Source organism: Pan troglodytes, chromosome 6 (assembly GCF_028858775.2).
Source record: "Pan troglodytes isolate AG18354 chromosome 6, NHGRI_mPanTro3-v2.0_pri, whole genome shotgun sequence".
In the NCBI taxonomy this organism is placed as follows: domain Eukaryota; kingdom Metazoa; phylum Chordata; class Mammalia; order Primates; family Hominidae; genus Pan; species Pan troglodytes.
Window position 1 is genome coordinate 129,011,140 of NC_072404.2, and position 11,910 is coordinate 129,023,049.

The following is an 11,910-nucleotide window of genomic DNA, read 5'->3' on the forward strand; positions in this document are numbered from 1 at the left end:
ATGGTGTTGAAGAAATTCTAATAAAGAATTTCATGTAAACTTGGTCATGATATGACTGCAGGACTAAACCACTGGTTTCTCTTTCAGCCGTATAGAAGGATTGGAAGAGAAAAGACATAGATTTATTTGACTGGTGTAACTGGACTGCTGGTAGTTTTATGTTAGGCATCCACATGTCAACCTTCTCTCCTGGGGTGCTTTTGTGGGTTCTTCTGAGATTCCCTTTGCAGGCTTTTACAATATACAACATCATCCCCGGAAACATGTGAGTGAGTCACACTTCTACTGACTTCATACAACTCCCACTCTCATCTCAGCTTGGCTCCTATCCCCAGTAGTTTGCCTCCAGTGTTTTTTTTGCTAGAGTCCTCTCAGTTATTCAGGCAGTCCTCGAGATAGCTCTTGGCCTTCTTTGGTGTTCACCAAAGTTAATATCTAGCTCTTTATCCTATAAAGTAGTAGAAGTGCCAGCTGCACCTCATTCTGCTCTCTCTCCTCCCTCTGCCTCAATAGGTAGCTCTAGCCAGACTCTCCATACCTTACCTAGAGAGATGGAGCTGCCACACCAGGGGCACATTCCAACTTCTCTGCCATCATGATTCATGAAGACCAGGACTGTGTAAACCTTGTACACTGGTATTAGTCGCTGACATTAGTCACTGACATCTAATGGGTATTAAATACATATTTGTTGAATTAATAAATGAATGAATTAGCTTTGACTTGCTTGACGGAAACTAAAAACCCCATATTCAGCTGGTACACAGTCTCTGGAGGATACTTTGATCATTTTCATCAGAAATACTTTTTTTAAAATTTCTTTTCTTCAACCTAGGTGTGCCAATTTGAGGAATTCATCTTAAGAAAATAATTCAGGAGGGGCTCACAGATGTGTGTACAAGGATAAGCAATGTCTAATCTAAGCAGAATGAAAACTATGTTCAACAATAGTGGTTTGGTTAAATAAATTATTGTTAATTCAAACATATGGGACATTATCCTGCCATTAGAATTTTTTGTGTAGATACATGTTACTTGATATGGAGATCGCAGCTTGAAAATTTAAAACAATGATAACTTGCAAACAAATAAACAGTATCAGACTATTACCTGGAACACAAATGATCTAAGCTCAAATAAAATGTTTTAACACCGTTTCAGGACTTATGTTTCAAGCTAAGTAACAATAACAGTAAACACAGATCTATATGTTCTAAAGACCACTAACTATTCCAGCAAGTAACCTAGTTTATAAATCTGACCATTCCCTGTCAGACCATGATCATTAACTTCTGCTATAAAATAATCATAACTAGAGTTCCTGAAATCCTATATGCACCCTTTCCTCTTGGGACTTACTTAAATTCTGACAAAATGATGTCCCTTGCTCAGCACGTTTAATAAACCCAATTTTGTATGTATGTTCAATAGGTTTCTTTAGTGGTCTTTGGAAGGGAATTCAACAAAAGAGTTTTGTGATATGTTTTTGTTATATTTAAAATGCAATATGTGTACTTTGATTACGTGGTAGGGTTTTTAATCATTTCAATTGTTTACAAAATTATCTGCAATTTATAATTTTTATATGATATTTAATTTTTGTAATATAAAGAGGAAAAATAAATAAAATAATACCCATTGAAAAGAATTAAATTACATCTAATAACCACTGCCTGTGTAAAGGGAGCCTTAGCCCACTTCTTCTTCTCCCTTCTTCCCACTCTAGTTCTTATTTTCTCTTTGTAAATCTGTCATGCTTTATGTCCAGATTATCATATTCAGTTTAATGCATAATTTACATTTCCTTCCAAAAATACTTTTGGCACATGTATATGACTAATATTTATTTATTAATTCCACTTTAGTAACTGTATTACTCAGATTCTCCTCCATTGTTTCTTTTCAATCTTCTGGATCTGTCAAGAATAAAAGAGGTGTTTTAAAATCCCCCAGAGTGATCATCTTTCTATAAATTATTCTTTGTATTTCATGGAACTTTTGCTTTATGATTTCAATGCTATTATTCAGTTCACAGAAATTCATGATTTTTATATTGTCATTGAGGATTATAACTCTTCCTGATATAAAATTACATTTCAGCCCCATTTAATGATTTTTTGTTACAAATTTTAATTTACTTGAATTATTTATTATTTTATTTTTAATTGGCAGAAAAATATATATTTATCATGTAAATTCTAATTTATTTGAAATTTAAAGTTACCACCCCCATCTCCTTTTTATTCAAAATAAAGTTGTGAATTATTAAAATGTTTATGCTTTTCTGTCATATTGTCGGTTTTTGTTTGTTTTGTTTTTCTTTTCTAAGTAGTCCTATTTGAATTTTTTTGTATTCAATATCCTTTTGAAAAAACCTTTTAGAGAAGGTTTTCTTAATGTCTCACTAAGAACTTTTATGTTTACTGTCATGGTTGATGTATTTGCCCCTCTCTGACATGTTCATAAAAGCTGTATGTAATGCACTAAGTTTTACTCCTGGATGTATATTAAACCAACACAGGTCACTTGTTTTAGAGCTTCGGAGTTTATTGCTGTCCTGTGAGGCTAGTATTTCTGATATTTTTAAAGAGTTTTAAGTGATTTTAGTATGCAGAGAAAGCTGATACCCACTGATTTAATCAGTATTTAAAAATAGTAAAAACTTATACATAAATAAAAATAAACCTTCCTTTTTAGTAAAAACTCATGCACACAAGATAAAAGCCATGTGGTTACACTTCAGAATTCCTGAAGTAGAGGAATGTATTTCTCTTGACCTCGCCCTTATGAGTACAATGGGTACAAACTGTCCTGTTAGGGGCTTTTGCACAGAGAGGTGAGCAAAGGGAGCAGAGTAGGAGAGAACTGATTTACACACAAGAAATTCTGGAGCTTCTGTGTGAGTATCAAAAGTAATAGAGTAGATAAAGAGTGGAATTATATCTACTAGATAGAAGCCAGCATTTACTGAGTGCTAGGAACCAATATGCTTATTAACTTGCATAGAATATTGCATGTACTTTGAACAAAAATCCTATGAATTGGATGTTATTATCTGCAGTTTACATAGGGAGAAACACACATACACAGGTTAAATAACATACTCAAATGTCCTCAGCAGGTAATAGTGGAACCTGAATATCAATTCAACAGTCAGACTCCAGGATATACATTTATAACCCCTGTGCTTCCAGAGGGTAAAAAAAGTGACTAAGTACTAACACAGATTCTTTTCTTCTCTTATGTCAGGAGATGTGTATTAGTACATTTTCACACTGCTGATAAAGACATAACTGAGACTGGGAAGAAAAAGAGGTTTAATTGGACTTACAATTCCACATGGCTGGGGAGGCCTCAGAATCATAGCAGGAGGCAAAAGGCACTTCTTACATGGTGGCAGCAAGAGAAAATGAGAAGATCTGGAAGTGGAAACCCCTGATAAAATGATCAGATCTTGTGAAACTTATTCACTACCACGAGAACAGTATGGGGGAAACAGCCAGTATGATTCAAGTTATCTCCCATTGGGTCCCTGGCAATTATGGGAGTACAATTCAAGATGAGATCTGGGTGGAGACACAGAGCCAAATCATACGATTCTGCCCCTGGCCCCTCCAAATATCATGTCCTCACATTTCAAAACCAATCGTGTCTTCCTAACAGTCCCCCAAAGTCTTAACTCATTTCAGCATTAACTCAAAAGTCCACAGACTTATCTGAGACAAGGCAAGTTCCTTCCGCGTATGAGCCTGTAAAATCAAAAGCAAGTTAGTAACATCCTAGACGCAATGGTGGTACAGATATTGGGTAAATACAGTCATTCCAAATGGGAGAAATTGGCCAAAACAAAGTAGCTACCAGCCCCATGCAAGTCCAAAATCCAGCAGGGCAGTCAAGTCTTAAAGCTCCAAAATTATCTCCTTTGACGCCATGTCTCGCATCTGGGTCATGCCGATGTAAGAGGTAGGTTCTTATGGTCTAGGGAAGCTCTGCCCCTGTGGCTTTTCTGGATACAGCATTCCTCTCAGCTGCTTTCACGGGCTGGCATTGAGTGTCTGTGGTTTTCCATATGCAAGGTGCAAGCTGTTGGTGGATCTACCCTTCTGGGGTCTGGAGAACAGTGGCCCTCTTGTCATAGCTCCACGAGGTGGTGCCACAGTAGGGACTCTGTGTTGGGGCTCCGACCCCACATTTCCCTTCCACATTGCCCTAGCAGAGGTTCTCCATGAGCTCCTGCAGCAGACTTCTGCCTGGATATCCAGGCGTTTCCATATATGTTCTGAAATCTAGGCAGAGGTCCCCAAATTTCAATTCTTGACTTCTGTACAATCACAGGCTCAACACTACATGGAAGCTGCCAAGGTTGGGGCTTGCACCCTTTGAAGCCATGGCCTAAGCTCTGCATTGGCCCCTTTCAGCCATGGCTGGAGCAGCTGGGACACAGGGCACCAAGTCCCTAGGCTGCACACAGCACGGAGACCCTCGGACTAGCCCACAAAAAACATTTTCTCCACTGAAACCTCCAGGCCTGGGATAGGAGGGGCTGCTGTGAAGACCTCTGACATGCCTTGGGGAGGGACATTCGGCACCTCAAATATATGCAGCCTCCTAGAATTCTCCTCAGAAAGTGTTTTTTTCTTTTCTATCGCATCATCAGCATGAAAAATTTCCAAACTTTTATGCTGTTTCCCTTTCAAAACTGAATGCTTTAAAAGCACCCAAATCACTCCTTGAATGCTTTGCTGCTTAGAAATTTCTTCCACCAGATACTCTAAATAATCTCTCTCAACTTCAAAGTTCCACAGATCTTTAGAGCAGGGGCAAAATGTTGCCATTCTCTTTGCTAAAACATAACAAGAGTCACCTTTGCTCCAGTTCCCAACAAGTTCCTCATCTCCATCTGAGACCACCTCAGCCTGGACCTTATTGTTCATATCACTATCAGCATTTTTGTCAAAGCCATTCAATAAGTCTCTAGGAAGTTCCAAACTTTCCCACATTTTCTTGTCTTCTTCTGAGCCCTCCAAACTGTTCCAACCTCTGCCTGTTATCCAGTTCCAAAATTGATTTAACATTTTTTGGTATCTTTTCAGCAGCGCCCCACTCTACTGGTACCAATTTACTGTATTAGTCCATTTTCACACTGCTAATAAAGATATACCCAAGACTGTGAAGAAAAAGAGGTTTAACTGGACTTACAGTGCCACATGGCTGAGGAGGCCTCAGAATCATGGAGGGAGGCAAAATGCACTTCTTACATGGTGGTGGCAAGAGAAAATGAGGAAAATGTAAAAGTGGAAACCCCTGATAAAACCATCAGATCTTGTGAGACTTATTCACTACCATGAGAACAATATGAGTGAAACCGCCCCCACTATTCAAATTATCTTCTACTGGGTCCCTCCCAGTAGAATTATGGGAGTATAATTCAAGATGAGATTTGGGTGGGGACACAGAGCCTAACCATACCAAGATGGAAAAAGCCTGAGACCTCAAGTTTTTTTTTAGTCTCTTTTGCCTCCTCCCCATAGAAGAACCACCACCTCTTTTTTATTTGCCAGCTTTATAGTACTTATCACAATGCTAGTTCATGTATAATTATTGTACATTTTTTGCGGGGGGGTATTGTTTGCCTTCTTATCTAGACTGACAATCCTTGAGGGCAGAATTCATATTTGTGGTTTCCTGCTGGGTTCCCTGCTTCTAGCATAGTGCCTGTCCCATGCAAAACAATGAATTAATATGTGAATACATTCAAACATTCATGTGAGAAGGAAGGAGGAAAAGGAGAGAAAGACAAGAATGGTTTGGAGGAATACCTGTGCAGCTGGGGACCCTTTGTTGCTTTCACTCAAATCTGAAAACAAAAAAAGTGATCCTAAGTGTTGGTAAGAACCTCAAATTTTTATGTTCCATGGTCTTACATGGAGTACAGATATCCTGTAAGTACAGATGTCCTGTTATAATGAAGAGATCATCATAGAAAGGTCATTGAGTCAGACTGAAGTTCAAGATGGCTAAAGTATAAAATTAAGGATATTATATAACAGAAAAATTCATCTTTTAAAAAATCCTTTACTTGAGTGCAAAGACATATGTATACCACTCCACTCTTTAGCATGACTGCCATAGTTCTCAAATAGGATCTGTGTAGTCTGGCCTGGTAAGGCCATGCTGGGTAATTTGCGCTGATCAATTTGATAAGCGTTAGACACAAAAAAGGACAGAGTTGAATAAATCCATTAAAAAAAAGTTTCTGCTCTCACAGCCCAGACTTTTACAGTGCATGCCATATGGCATTAATATCAATAAGAAAAAAATAATCAAGAAAAATTCTCCATAAATTTTGGAAACTAAAACACTTCTAATTAATGCATTTATAAATAAAAAAGATGAACAAAGTCAAAAGCTGATTGTGTATATTGACTAATAAAATGTATAAATCATAAAAAGCCTATTAAAATCAAGGGGAAGAAATAAATAATACTAAGAAGAAGAGAAAACAACTGCATATACATATTTTTTTTAAAAAATAGAATAGATTGAATACAGTGATGTCAATAAATAAAAAATTTTATATTTCAAATTAAATTTCAGGAAATTAATAGATTTCCTAGGAAAAATATAGGGATTAACTGACTCAAGAAGATTTAATAAAGCCTGATCAGATATGTACTATTATATCAAATCAGCAATCACTGTCACTCATAAAACTGTAGAAGATCCAGGAAGTTTCAAAGTTGAGATTTTACCCAGGCTTCAAAAACAGGTAACTTCAAATATATGCAATTTCTCGTGTAACATATAAAAATAAGAAATGTGTATCAAATCCTTGTTCCGAGCTTAGTATAACTTTCACACACCAAGATAGTACAAGAAAAGAAATATCTAGACCAACCTCTCTTATTAATATATATACAAAAGTTAAGATGAAATATTTGTACCATACATATGACATATTTTTAATGCAGCATAACCATATAGTGTTTATCTTAGCATGAAGAAATGATTTAACAATAGAAAATTTAAAATGTAATTTACCATATTAATAGATAGGATAGAATAGGAGGGAAACAGATTTGGAGAAAAATATAATTATCTTACTACCCACAGCAAAAGCACTTGATAAAATATAAAACTAATTAATTATATATTTTTAGCTTTAGTCTCAAAAAGGGTATCTCCCTAAACTTTACAAAATTTCACAGTTAATGGACAAGCATTATGATCAGGAATAGGGATATCCACTACCTCTTTATCATTTCAATATTTTTTTAGTAGTCCCAATCAGTCCAATAAAACATAAAGAATATATAAAACAGGTAAATATGGTAGACAATTTCTGGATGACACAATTATAATCTCAGTTAAACTATTTGAACTATTTAAAGACTTCAGAAATATAGCTCGACACAAAGTTATGGAAAAATAAGTAGCATTCTTGTATATTAATGGCAGCATTTCTAAATTTTCAATAATTGGAAAAACCAATTTTAGAACAATGACTGTCATAATATTTATAAAGTTATAAAGTTCAAAATTATCAAAAGATAATTTTGAAGAAAAAAGTTGGGATATAAATCTACCACATATAAATATTTATTACAAAGCTGTAGTAATTAAGATAATGCAAAAATGGTACAAAAGAACAGAGTATAGAACTGAGAAGAAAACTCACATTTTATGGAAACATAGTACATTAAAAATATGGGGCCTGGCACAGTGGCTCAATGCTTGTAATCCCAGCACTTCAGGAGGCCAAGGCAGGCAGATTGCTTGAGCCCTGGAGTGTGAGACCAGCCTGGTCAAAACCCTGTCTGATGACAAAACCCCATCTCTCCTAAAAATACAAAATAAAATAGCCAGGTGTGGTGGCATGGACCTGTAGTCCCTGTTACTCCAAAGGCTGAGGTGGGAGGATCACCTGGGCCAGTGAGATGGAGGTTGCAATGAGCCAAGATCACAGCACTGCACTCCAGCCTGGATGAGAAAGAGAGACCCCGTTCCAAAAAGAGTATATATATATTAGCCTGTACTCACACTGCTAATAAAGACACACCTGAGACTGGGTAATTTATAAGGAAGGAGATTTAATATACTCACAGTTCCACATGGCTGTGGAGGCCTCACAATCATGGTGGAAAACAAAGGAGACACAAAGGCACATCTTACATGGTGGCAGGCAAGACAGCTTGTGCAGGGGAACTCCCATTTATAAAACCATCAGATCTTCTGAGACTCATTCACTACCACAAGAACAGTATTGGGGAAACCGCCCCCATGATTCATTTATCTCCACTTGGCCCAGCTCTTGATACATGGGGATTATTACAATTCAAGGTGAGATTTAGGTGGGACACAGCCAAACCATATCATTCTGCCCAAGCCCCTCCCAAATCTCATGTTCTCACATTTCAAAATGAATCATGCCTTCCCAAAAGTCCCCAAAAGTCTTAATTCATTTCACCATTAACTCAAAAGTCCACAGTCCAAAGTCTCATCTGAGAAAAGGTAAGTCCCTTCCACCTATGAGCCTGTAAGATGAAAAGTAAGTTAGTTACTTCCTAGATATAATGGTTGTACAGGCATTGGGTAAATACACCCATTCCAAATAGGAGAAATTAGCCAAAACAAAGGGGCTACAGGCCCCTTGTAAGTCCAAAATACAATGGAGCAGTCAAATTGTAAAGCTCTGAAATTATTTCCTTTGACTCCATGTCTCACATCCAGGTCATGCTGATGCAAGAGGTGGGCTACCATGGCCTTGGGCAGCTCCATCCCTGTGGCTTTGTAGGGTACAGCCCCACTCCTGATACTTTCATGGCTGGCATTAAGTGTCTGCAGCTTTTCCATGAGCACAGTGCAAGCTATTGGTGGATCTGAACCATTCTGAAGTCTGGAGGACAGTGACCCTCTTCTTACAACTCCAGTAGGCAGTGCCCCAGTGGGCACACTGTGGGGGCTCCAACCTCACATTTCCATTCTGCACTGCCCTAGCAGAGGTTCTCTATTAGGGCTCTGCCCTTGTAACAGACTTTGGCCTGGACATCCAGGCATTCCCATACAACTTCTGAAATCTAGGCACAGGTTCTTAAACCTAAATTCCTGGTTTTTGTGCACTGGAAGGCACAACATCCTGTGAAATCCACCAAGGCTTGGGGCTTGCACCCTCTGAAGCAATGACCTGAGCTCTACATTGGCCCCTTTTAGCCATGGCTGGGACACAGAACACCAAGTCCTGAGACTGCACAAAGCAGCAAGGCCCTGGGCCTAGCCCATGAAACTATTTTTTCCTCCTAGACATCCAGGCCTGTGATGGGAGGGGCTGGCATGAAGACCTCTGGCATGCCCTGGAGACATATTTCCCATTGTCTTAGGGATTAACATTTGGCTCCTCTTTGCTTATGCACATTTCTGCAGCCAGCTTGAATTTCTCTTCAAAATTTATTTTTCTTTTCTATCACATCATTAGGCTGTGTATTTTCCAAATTTTTATGTGCTGCTTCCCTTTGAATGCTTTGCCACTTAGCAATTTCTTCTGCCAGACACCATTAATCATCTCTCTCAAGTTCAAAGTTCCATAGATATCTAGGGCAGGGGCAAAATGCTGCCAGTCTCTGCATAGCAAGACTGACCTTTACTCCAGTTCCCAGCAAGTTCCTCATCTCCATCTGAGACCACCTCAGCCTGGACTTTATTGCCCATATCACTATCAGCATTTTGGCCAAAGCCATTCAACAAGTCTCTAGGAACTTCCAAATTTTCTCACATCTTTCTGTCTTCTGAGCACTCCAAGTCTCTAGGAAGTTCCAAAGTGTCCCACATTTTTCTATCTTCTTCTGAACCCTCCAAACAGTTCCAGCCTCTGCCTGTTATCCACATCTTTACAGCAGCTCCCCACTTCTGGTAAAAAAAAATCTGTATTAGTCAGGGTTCTCTAAAGGGACAGGACTAATAGGATAGATGTATATATAAAAAAGAGTTTATTAAGGAGTATTGACTTACAGGATCACAAGGTGAAGTCCCAAAATAGGCCATCTGCAAACTGAGGAACCAGGAAGCCAGTCTGAGTCCTAAAACCTGGAAAGTAGTAAGCTGAAAGTGCAGCTTTCAGTCTGTGGCCAAAGGCCTAAGAGCCCTTGACAAACCACTGGTGTATGTACAAGAGTCCAAAAACCGAAAAACTTGGGAGTCCGATGTTCGAGGGCAGGAAGCATCCAGCATAGGAGAAAGATGGAGGCCAGACGACTCAACCAGTCTGCTCTTTCCATGCCTGCTTTTATGCTGGCAGCTGATTAGATGGTGCCCACCCAGATTGAGGGTGGGTCTGCCTCTCCTGTCTACTGATTCAAATGTTAATCTCCTCACAGACACACCCAGGAACCATACTTTGCATTGTCCAATCCAATCAAGTTGACACTCAATATTAACCATCACTATATAAAAATCAGTAAGAAACAGATACTTTACTTAAAAATTTTTGTTTAGATAATTGGAAAAAATAATTTAGACTCCTACTTCACCCAAAAATAAATTTGAGATGAACATAATTAGGATAATCACATAATATATTGCTTAAACCAGGAATGTTTTTAGTGAGAGTACTAAAAATAATTAAAACTATTTAAGTTTGATATAATTATTTGTAAATACTTGTTTTAAATTATTTTAGTACATTGGTGATTGATAATTTAGTTTTATACAAAAATATTTTCAAAAGTAAAATTCACTCCAAAAATAAAAATAGCATATATTCATGTATTAAGCAGAAAAGTCTTTATATAAATTATCTTAACTGTAACACAAAAGAGAAACAGAATGATTATATTTTGATATTTACATATGTTAACTTTTTTACCTTATAGGTGTCTAAAGCTGTATCATAGGTGCTATTATTCTTTTAAAGTGTAATTCTAGTGTTTTTAATTTTTAATTCCCCTTTCTTAAAATTGTCTGCAACATATTTCAAAGTTGTATTCTGGGGATAGTTCTCTATACACAATAGTATTCGTATTAAAAATACTTTCTGGCAAGGTCAGAATGAACTAAATTCACTCAATTATCTCTCTTTTGCTTTCTTCCTTTTTTTTGTACCATAATATTTTAACCACAGAATTTTGGGGGTGGTTTTTACCTCCCTTTGGAGGCTGTTTGTTTGCCAAATATTTTATGTAAAACAATGAAATTAGTTGCTTTAACTTAAGAATACTTTAAATTTTTAGCAAACTGAGATGTTGCAGAATTATGTCTTATCAATTTTACTCCATTCCCAGAGAGTATAAATATATTTAATTAAATTAGAAGAGCCATCAAAACATTCTTCCCATAAAATAAGAAAATGATATTTCAAAATTAAATCTTGTATACCATTTGAGGTGTCATTTATACTGTTCCTCTGTAGATTTTATAAAGACAAGCTTGTTTGCAAGCACTGTTTTTAAAAGTTTCAGTTTGCCAAAATTCACAAATCCTGAACTAGTTTAGTACTCTTTTTGTAGAATACATGGATTAAAAATTTCCAAAATGATTTTGAATAAAATATTAGCAAACTTTACAAGACAAATTTATAAAAGACAAATTTGTTAAAGTTGAATATGTTTATAGGACATCTAGTCAGATTTACACAGTAGATATTCAAAGGGTTAAATACTTATCTATTTGGTGATGATTAGCAAAGATACAAATCATGCATCTCACAGGCTATAACACAACTAGCAACAGAGTATAACACTTTTATAACACAAAACACTACAAGGAGTTAGTTTTCCCACACAAAACACTACAAGGAGTTAGTTTTCCCTGGTTCCTTATGTCAGAGAGCACTTCATTGCTAGGATATCCTTAAAAAAGGAGAACTGGTAACACTGCACGTAGAAAGGACTAAGAAAAGAAAGAAGAATTATGATTGGC

General features: G+C 37.1%; 1 long non-coding RNA gene across 1 annotated transcript; it reads right to left on the reverse strand.

Moving 5' to 3' along the window:
• Nucleotides 1–8,070: 8,070 nt before the first annotated feature.
• On the reverse strand, nt 8,071–10,579 carry LOC129144602 (uncharacterized). Its single transcript, XR_008549050.1, has 2 exons — nt 10,006–10,579; nt 8,071–9,903 (listed from the first exon to the last, which is right to left on the reverse strand). It is a non-coding gene; the product is annotated as an uncharacterized LOC129144602 (long non-coding RNA).
• Between the last annotated feature and the right edge of the window lie 1,331 nt (nt 10,580–11,910).